General features: G+C 37.4%; 1 pseudogene; it reads left to right on the forward strand.

Annotated features, from left to right (window-relative positions):
- The first annotated feature begins 7,271 nt into the window (after window positions 1–7,271).
- LOC112634957 lies at window positions 7,272–9,167 on the forward strand (annotated as a pseudogene).
- The last annotated feature ends 1,517 nt before the right edge of the window (window positions 9,168–10,684 follow it).

Raw genomic sequence — 10,684 nt, forward strand, 5'->3', positions numbered from 1 at the left:
CACCAATGCGAAAATCCTCAATAAAATACTGGTAAACCGAATCCAGTAGCACATCAAAAAGCTTATCCACCATCATCAAGTTGGCTTCATCCCTGGGATGCAAGCCTGGTTCAACATACGCAAATCAATAAATGTAATCCATCACATAAACGGAACCAATGACAAAAACCACAGGATTATCTCAATAGATCCAGAAAACGCCTTCAATAAAATTCAACACCCCTTCATGCTAAAAACTCTCAATAAACTAGGTGTTGATGAAACATATCTCAAATAATAAGAGATATTTATAGCAAAATCATAGCCAATATCACACTGAATTAGCAAAAGCTGGAAGTATTCCTTTTGAAAACCGGCACAAGACAAGGATGTCCTCTCTCACCACTCCTATTCAACATAGTATTGGAAGTTCTGGCCAGGGCAATCAGGCAAGAGAAAGAAATAAACCATATTCAAATAGGAAGAAAAGAAGTGAAATTGTCTCTGTTTGCAGATGACATGATTGTATATTTAGAAAACCCCATCATCTCAGCCCCAAAACTCCTTAAGCTGAGAAGCAACTTCAGCAGTCTCAGGATACAAAATTAATGTGGAAAAATCAAAAGCATTCCTATACACCAGTAATAAGACAAACAGAGAGCCAAATCATGAGTGAACTCCCATTCATAATTGCTACTAAGAGAATAAAATACCTAGGAATATAACTTACAAGGGACATGAATGACCTCTTCAAGAAGAACTATGAACCACTGCTCAAGGAAATAAGAGAGGACACAAACAAATGGAAAAAAAAAATGTTATGCTCATGGATAGGAGGAATTAATATCATGAAAATGGTCATACTAACCAAAGTAATTTATAGATTCAATGCTATTCCCATCAAGCTACCATTTACTTTCTTCACAGAATTAGAAAAAAACTACTTTAAATTTCATACAAAACCAAAAAAGAGCCCATATAGCCAAGACAATTCTAGGCAAAAAGAACAAAGCTCAAGGCATCACGCTACCTGACTTCAAACTATACTACAAAGCTACAGTGACCAAAACAGCGTGGGACTGGTATCAAAACAGATATATAGACCAATGAAACAGAATAGAGGCCTCAGAAATAACACCACAGATCTACAACGATCTGATCTTTGACAAACCTGACAAAAACAAGCAATGGGGAAAGGATTCCCTATTTAATAAATGGTATTGGGAAAACTGGCTAGCCATATGCAGAAAACAGAAACTGAACCCCTTCCTTACACCTTATACAAAAAATAACTCATGATGGATTAAAGACTTAAACATAAAACCTAAAACCATAAAAACTCTAGAAGAAAAGCTAGGCAATATCATTCAGGACATAGACATGAGCAAACACTTCATGACTGAAACACCAAAAGCAATTGCAACAAAAACCAAAATTGACAAATGGGATCTAATCAAACTAAAGAGCTTCTACACAGCAAGAGAAACTATCATCAGAGTGAATAGGCAACCTATAGAATGGGAGAACATTTTTGCAATCTATCCATCTGACAAAGTTCTAATATCCAGAATCTATAAGAAACTTAAACAAATTTACAAGAAAACAACAACCCCATCAAAAGGTGGAGGAAGGATATGAACAAACACTTCTCAAAAAAAGACATTTATGTGGCCAACAAAAATATTAAAAAATGCTCATTATTGCTGGTCATTAGAGAAATGTAAATCAAACCCAAAATGAGATACCATCTCAGTCAGTGAGAATGGTGATCATTAAAAAGTCAGGAAACAACAGATGCTGGAGACAGTATGGAGAAATAGGAATTCTTTTACACTGTTGGTGGGAGTGTAAATTAGTTCAATCATTGTGGAGGACAGTGTGGTGATTCCTCAAGGATCTAGAACCAGAAATACCATTTGAACCAGCAATCCCATTACTGGGTATATACCCAAAGGATTATAAATCATTTCACTATAAAGACACATGTACACATACTGCAGCACTGTTCACAATAGCAAAGACTTGGAACCACCCCAAATGCCCATCAATGATAGACTGGATAAAGAAAATGTGACACATATACACCATGGAATACCATGCAGCCATAAAAAAAAGATGAGTTTATGTCCTTTGCAGGGACATAAATGAAGCTGGAAACCATCATTCTCAGCAAATTAACACAGGAACAGAAAACCAAACAGCGCATGTCCTGACTCATAAGTGGAATTTGAACAATGAGAACACATGGACACAGGGAGGGGATCATCACACACCAGGGCCTGTTGGGGAGTTAGAGGAAGGGGAGGGAGAGCATTAGGACAAATACCTAATCTATGCTGGGCTGAAAACATAGATGACAAGCTGATGGGTGCAGCAAACCACCATGGCACATGCAAACCTATGTAACAAGCCTGCATGTTCTGCACGTGTATCCCAGAACTTAAAGTAAAATTTTAAAAAAAGGAAGAATTGTTGGCGAGTGTCATGGCGGCCGGTGTCGAGTTGGCAGGCATTGCCCACGGAACTGGGGAAACGCACTAGAGCAGAGGAAGAAGTGACCCAATCTGGACAGCGGGAATTCGTGGGAATGAGCAGAAACCCTGCGTGGGTGACTGTGTCACTAGAGGCGGGCACCTGGTCAAGTCTCAGGCCAGGCCTCTGCGGTTATAAGCAGAACTCGGAGCCGGCGTTGCCTAGGAACCCCGCCTTGTGTTATCGAATCCTGAGTGTTTTGGACTAGTCTCACGAAGGCAGGCGTTCAAGGATATTTGGTCAGATCGTCCGACAGCACTAAACCTTTCTTTTCCGAGTGGGCCAGGTCGTTCACTAAAGTCACCGCGATGTCGTCCTGGCTTGGGAGCCTCGGCTCGGCTGGGGCCAGTCTCTGGGTCAAGTCGAGGACAGCCTGGCTTCCCTCACTGGCCAGATTTCAAACTTTAGAAAGGTTATGCTGATGGAGGACTGGGAGGAAGTGGAAGTAGAATTACCTGATTCTAGGACAAAGGAAATTGAAGCCATTCATTCAATCTTGAGATCAAAAGAATGAAAGGCTTAAGAAACTTTTTACTGATCTGGAAGTGAAATATGAAGCATCAGAGCTTCAAATTAAACCAGAATTCTACAAGTTGCGGAAATCAACTTCAACAAAAAGAGGTAGAAATCAGCCATCTTAAAGCCAGACAGATTGTGCTCCGGGATCAGTTGCTGAAACTGCCGTCATCTACTCAGTCAGTACCTTCGGGAGTTGGCGATGTACCAGCAACCACTGCAGCTTCATTCTTTTATGTGATTAGTTATCATTCTTCAGCTTTGCATGACGATGACGTGGACTTTGTTGATATAATTTTGTTCCAACGAGAAATAAACCGACTCTCAAATGAAGTTTCAAGGCTTTAGTCTAAAGTTGGCTATTGGAGGCACATTGCTTAGACTTTGAAAGCACAAGGAACACATAGCTCTGCCCAAAGTGAAACATGCAAACTACGAAATATCATTAAGGAACTGAAACAGAACCGAAGTCAGGAAATTGATGACCATCAACATGAAATATCAGTACTGCACAAAGCACACCAACAGAAATAAGTCGACGACATCAAGAAGAATTAAGTGACTATGAAGAACGAATTGAAGAACTCAAAAATCTGTTACAACAAGGTGGCTCTGGAGTTACAGAAATTGATCACTCTAAAATCTATGAGATGCAAAAACTATCCGACTTCTACAAACAGAAAAAGTGGAGTCTACCAAAAAAAAATTGAGGAGCTTGAGGATAAAATAAAAGATATAAACAAAAAATTATCTTCTGCAGAAAATGGTAGAGTTATTTTGAGGAGAGAATAAGAACAGCTAAATGTGGAAAAGAGGTAAATAATGGAAGAATGTGAAAACTTGAAATTGGAGTGTAGTAAATTGCAGTCTTATGCTATGAAGCAAAGTGATACTGTGATAGAAAAGTAAAGAATTATTGCACAGTGTGCCTCAGTGGAAGAAGTGTTCAGAGCACAACAAGCACTGTCTGATGCCAAAAATGAAATAATGAGATTGAGTAGTTTAAACCAGGATAACAGTCTTGCTGAAGACAATCTGAAACTTAAAATGTATATCGAAGTTTTAGAAAAAGAGAAGTCATTACTGAGTCAAGAAAAGGAAGAACTTCAGATATCACTTTTAAAATCCAACAATGAATATGAAGCAATTAAAAGTACAGCTACAAGAGGCATAAGTTTGCATTCAGAATTAAATGACTTAAGACTTAATTTGGAGGCAAAGGAACAAGAACTCAATTAGAGTATTAGTGAAAAGTATTAGTGATAGCTGAGATAGAAGAATTGGACAGAGAAAATCAAGAAACTACAAAGCACATGATTTTGATAAAAAATCAGCTATCAAAACAACGAAATGAAGGAGATAGCACCATCAGTAAACTGAAACAAGATCTAAATGATGAAAAAAAGAGAGTTCATCAACTTGAAGATGATAAAATGGACATTCCTAAAGAGTTGGATGTACAGAAAGAAAAGTTAATTCAAAGTGAGGTGGCCCTAAATGATTTACATTTAACCAACCAGAAACTTGAGGACAAAGTAGAAGTTTTAGTAGATAAGCTAAACAAATCACACACACAAAAAAATCGTAAGCATCCAGAAGGAGAATTTGGAACTTAAGGAGCATATTAGATAAAATGAGGAGGAGCTTTCTAGAGTCAGGAATGAGTTAACTCAGTCTCTAAATCAAGACTCTAGTAGTAATTTTAAGGACAACTTACTTAAAGAAAGAGAAGCCAAAGTCAGAAACTTAAAGCAAAGTCTTTCAGAATTAGAACAGCTCAATGAAAATTTAAAGACAGTTGTTTTTGATGTCAAAATGGAAAATGAAAAGTTAGTTTCAGCATGTGAAGATGTGAGGCATCACTTGGGAAGAATCTATTGCTACTAACAATCAGCTTTCTCTGGGAAAAAACCACGAGTGTGGAAACTCTAAAAATGGAAGAAGGAGGGAAAGAAGCAGAATTGTGTCGGGCTGTAAAGAGGCTGTTGGAAGAAGTAAACACATGAGAGAAAACCACTGAAGAACTGTCAAATGCACGTAATTTGAATACCTCTGCCTTACAGCTGGAACATGAGCATTTAATTAAACTCAATCAAAAGAAAGACATTGAAATAGCAGAACCCAAACAGAATATTGGACAAATGGATACTGATCATAAAGAAACTAAGGATATTTTGTCATCTAGTTTAGAAGAGCAGAAGCAATTGACACAACTTTTAAATGATAAATTTTTATTGAAAAACTTAAAGAAGTTCAAAGCTGCAGGAGCAATTGGATAAATATTCTCAGGCCTTAAGAAAAAATGAAATTTTAAGGCAGACCATATAGGAAAAGGACAGAAGTCTTGGATCCATGAAAGAAGAAAATAATCGTCTGCAAGAAGAACTGGAATGACTCAGGGAACAGCAGAGTTGAACCACACCTGTGACTGATCCTAAAACCCTTGATAGTATTACTGAACTAGAATCTGAGGTATCTCAACTGATCATAATCAAGGATCATCTTGAAGAGGCAATTAAACATCATCAAAAGATAATTGAAGATCAAAACTAGAGTAAGATGCAACTACTTCAGTCTTTACAAGAGCAGAAGAAGGAAATGAATGAGTTTACATACCAGCATGAGCAAATGAACACCACACACACCCAGATCTTTTTAGAGACAGATGAGGAAATTAAGAGTTTGCAAAAAACAATCAAATCAAAATCCAGTTCCATGAAGAAAGACAAGACATTCAAACAGATAACTCTGATATGTTTTCAAGAAACAAAAGTTCAGGGCCTTAAAATAGAAAATGGAAGTGAAAAGCATGATTTATCTGTAAACTAGATGACAAAATGTCCTTAGTTTCTTTATGATCAGTATTCATTTGTCCAGAAAGCTTTAGATAAGCATATGTCTTTAAGTTAAAGATAATTTAAATCATGTACATCATCCAGCACTTCTTATCAGAACTCATTTTGTTTTTTAAGTTCTTCAATTTGTTCTTCTTTTGGATCTAACTGTTCTGTAAGTCTTGATGCTGAATTCAATGCAGCATTTGCTTCATCCAAACCTTCCTGTGATGATACCACTTTTCCTTCCAGATTTTCTGCCAAATTAAAACTTAAAGATAAGAATATATCTTTAAGTTTTCAATAAAAATTTATCATTTAAAAGTTGTGTCAGTTGCTTCTGCTCTTCTAAACTAGATAACAAAATGTCCTTAGTTTCTTTATGATCAGTATCCATTTGTCCAGAAAGCTTTAGATAAGATCAGTGAAAGGAATAAAAGAGAGAGAACTAGAGATTAAACTTCTAAATGTAAAGAATTTATCTTCAACTAAACAGATTGATCAGTTGTCCAAAGATGAAGTTGGTAAACTAACTGAGATTATTCAGCAGAAAGATTTGGAGATACAAGCTCTTCATGCTAGAATTTCTTCAACTTCCTATACCGAAGATGTTATTTATCTTCAACAGCAACTGCAGGCCTATGCTATGGAAAGAGAATAGGTATTAGCTGTTTTGAATGAGAAGACTAGGGAAAATAGCCATCTAAAAACAGAATATCACAAAATGATGGATATAGTTGCTGCCAAAGAAGCAGCTCTCATCAAACTGCAAGATGAAAATAAAAAATTGTCCACTAGATTTGAAAGTAGTGACCAAGATACGTTTAGAGAAACTGCTCAGAATTTATCATGTATCATTCGAGAAAAAGACATCGAAATATATACACTAAGTCAGAAATGTCAGACTTTATTGGCAGTTTTACAGACATCCAGCACTGGTACTGAGGCTGGAGGTGTTAATCGTAATCAGTTTGAGGGACTTCTACAAGAATGTGACAAGTTAAAACAGCAAGTTAAAAAAAAAAGGAAGAGTAGAAACAGCACAGTACAAAATATACAATACGAGTCAGCCCAGTTTCAGGAAGAGCTTCACCAACTTCAGGCACAGGTTTTGGTTGACAGCAATAATAATTCTAAATTACAAATGAACTATACCGGCCAGATTCAAAGTTATGAGCAGAATGAAACCAAATTCAAAAATCTGGGGCAGGAATTCACACAAGTTCAGCACGGCACTGGGCAGCTTTCCAATACCAAGGATCTTCTTTTAGGAAAACTTGATATTATTTCACCTTAGCTGTCTTCTGCGTCATTGCTTACTCCCCAGTCAGCAGAGTCTCTTAGAGCAAGTAAGTCTGATGTGTTGAGTGAATCTTCTGAATTGCTTCAGCAAGAGGTAGAAGAGCAAAGAAAATCACTACAGGAAAAAGATGCAATGATTGGAACTCTCCAGGAAAATAATCACAGATTGTCTGATTCGATTGCTGCCACCTCAGAGCTAGAAAGAAAAGAACACAAACAAACCAATTCAGAAATTAAGCAGCTAAAGGAGAAACAAGATGTTTTGCAAAAGTTGCTTAAGGAAAAAGACCTCAAAGCCAAAAGTGATCAATTACTTTCTTCCAATGAACATTTCACTAACAAAGTAAATGAAAATGAACTTTTGAGGCAGGCAGTAACAAACCTGAAGGAGAGAATATTAATTATAGAGATGGACATTGGCAAACTAAAAGGAGAAAATGAAAAAATAGTAGAAACTTCCAGGGGAAAGGAAACAGAATATCAAGCGTTACAAGAGACTAACATGAAGTTTTCTAGATACTGCGAGAAAAAGAGTTTGAGAGCCACTCAGTGAAGGAGAAGGCTCTTGCTTTTGAACAGTTACTGAAAGAAAAAGAACAGAGCAAGACTGGGAGTTAAATCAGCTTCTAAATGCAGTTAAATCAGTGCAGGAGAAGACAGTTGTTTTTCAACAGGAGAGACCAAGTCATGTTGGCCCTGAAACCAAAACAAAGGGAAAACACTGCCCTACAGAGAAAGGTTCAACGTTTACGTGACCAAGAATTTCAGTCAAACCAGGAGCTAGAGACATTGCGTAATCATCTTTTAAAATCAGAAGATTCTCATACCCATGAAGCTTTGGCCACAGAAGATAGGCTAAACTAAGAAAGAAAGTCACAGTCTTGGAGGAAAAGCCGGTTTCGTCCTCTAATGCAATGGAAAATGCAAGTCATCAAGCCAATGTGTAGGTACAGTCATTGCAAGAACAATTGAATGTAATCTCCAAGCAAAGGGATGAAACTGCGCTGCTGCTTTCTGCCTCTCAGGAACAAGTAAAGCAGTATGCTCTGTCACTGGCCAACCTGCAGATGGTACTACAGCATTTCCAGCAAGAGGAAAAAGCTATGTATTCTGTTGAACTCGGAAAGCAAAAACAGCTTATAGCTGAATGGAAGAAAAAGGCAGAAAATCTGGAAGGAAAAGTGATATCATCACAGGAAGGTTTGGATGAAGCAAATGCTGCATTGAATTCAGCATCAAGACTTACAGAACAGTCAGATCCAAAAGAAGAACAAATTGAAGGACTTAAAAAACAAAATGAGTTCCAATAAGAAATGCTGGATGATGTACAAAAGAAATTGATGAACTTAGCAAACAGCTTAGAAGGAAAAGTGGACAAAGTCCTAATGAGAAACCTCTTCATCAGTCATTTCCACACATCAAAAAATCAGCGTCTTGACATGTTCCAGTTGATGGGAAGCATCCTGGGTGTCAGAACGGAGGAGATGGAGCAGTTGTTTCATGACGATCAGGGTAGTGTTACCAGGTGGATGACTTGGGTGGCTTGAAGGAGGATCAAAAAGTGTTCCCAACACACCTTTGAGACCAAATCAGCAATCTGTGCTTAATAGTTCTTTTTCAGAACTTTTTCTTAAATTTCCAGAAACAGAATCTCATTCATCTGTTCCACCACCAAAGCTTTCTGTTCAGGATATGAAACCTCTAGATTCACCAGGAAGGAGAAAACTAGATACAAATGCCCCAGAAAGTTTTAAAGATACAGCAGAATCCAGGTCGGGTAAAAGACGAGATGTAAATCCGTTTTTGGGTCTTCACTCAGCGGGTGTACCTCTTACTAACCCAGCTGGACTTGGACCTGGTAGGCCCCAGCATCTTCTTTTGAAACCCATCTTAGATATTTGGCCCACATTCACACCTTTGCTAGTGTTACCTGACAACAACGCTGGAGCTGTGTTGAAAGACCTTGTGAAACAACAGAAGATTCTCAAGCCAGAGACAGTCTAGCACTTTAAAGAAACCATGAACACTATAGATATGTACTTTATCACCAAGTGGCCTTTTAAAAAATGTCACGTATTTATTTGTAGTTAATGCTTCCTCTGAATTTAATAAAAATATTCCTAATGCTTTTAGAAATTGCAGGTGTCAAGAGGAAGTGTTTGCTATATCATCTGATTTATTCCTTCTGATTTGACCTAATTTAAGCTAGGAACATTTGATTTATCTTTCATCTTAATTTACAAAAATACAGACAGACAAAAATACTAGTAGCTATATGTTAGCTTTCTATTTCCTTCTGTGATTTCCAAGCCCATTTAAGCTGGAGATTGTGGTTTGTCAAGAGAGTTTTTTTTTTTTTTTAATGAAGAATAAAAAAATACTAGTAGTGGCTTCTCTGCATAGTGTGGAAAGTTGATCTGAAGCATATAGTGATCATCTTTAGAGGACTTTGTGGTAATAGGCCAACAAGATGGTCCCTGGAAGGTCATCGGTGCCCTGAGATGAAGTATGTATTTGGTCCTGTGTAATGTCATCATGTGTGTAAATTCTTTTGTTGTTGTTGTTTTAAATAGAGATGGGGTCTCACTATGTTGCCAGGCTGGTGTTGAATTACCGGGCTCAAGTGATCCTCCAACCTCGGCCTCCCAAAGTGCTGGGATTACAGGCATGAGTCACCGTGCCCAGCCCTGGCTGTAGATTCATGTGACTACCACCACAGTCGAGATACAGAACACTTCCATCACAAGCATCCCGTGTCACCCTCTCATAATCGTAGCCACCTCCTGATCCCTTTCCTGAATCCCTGACAATCACTAACTGTTCTCCATCTCAGTCGTTTTGTTATTTCAAGAATGTTATATAAATGAAATCAGTATGTAACCTCTTGAGACCGGCGTTTTTTCACTCAGCGTAACTCCCTTGAGATCCATCCAATTTTTTGGATGTATCACTAGTTTTTTCCTTTTTATTGTTGGATATGTAGTGCAGATATATCACTTAGTTTTAACAGCTACGATATCTATTTAAAGACATCATCTTAAAACATGTTTCTTTACACAAATTCATACAACTTTCATATAAGTGTTAAACTATACAGCTGCATCTACATAAGTATAATTAGCAATATCACTGAACATGCCACTTCCTGATATATGAGGTATAGCAATCCGAGACCTAACTGTTCTCATCACAGTAGCGACGGAGGGCAGTGAAATTCCTTTGATAGCACTAGTACCCAGATGTCTGAAACTGAAGAGAGTATTTCCTCAATTTTTTATAAACCCATCATAAAAAATCCTAACTTGAAACCTAACTGTATCTGGATATTCATATTTTTATTAGTTGTTGAAGTTGTACATTTTTAAAAAGACATTTCTTACAAATTTTATAAATTTCTATATGCCTTTAAAATAGAAACATTTATGTAACAAAGAAAGGTGAAAATGAGACAAATTCAAATATGTAAATAGGCCTGGCTCAGGCCAGAACTATTTTTGGTTGCTTGCAAGTTTTGCTGTGAT

Source organism: Theropithecus gelada, chromosome 11 (genome assembly GCF_003255815.1).
Source record: "Theropithecus gelada isolate Dixy chromosome 11, Tgel_1.0, whole genome shotgun sequence".
NCBI classification, from domain to species: Eukaryota; Metazoa; Chordata; class Mammalia; order Primates; family Cercopithecidae; genus Theropithecus; species Theropithecus gelada.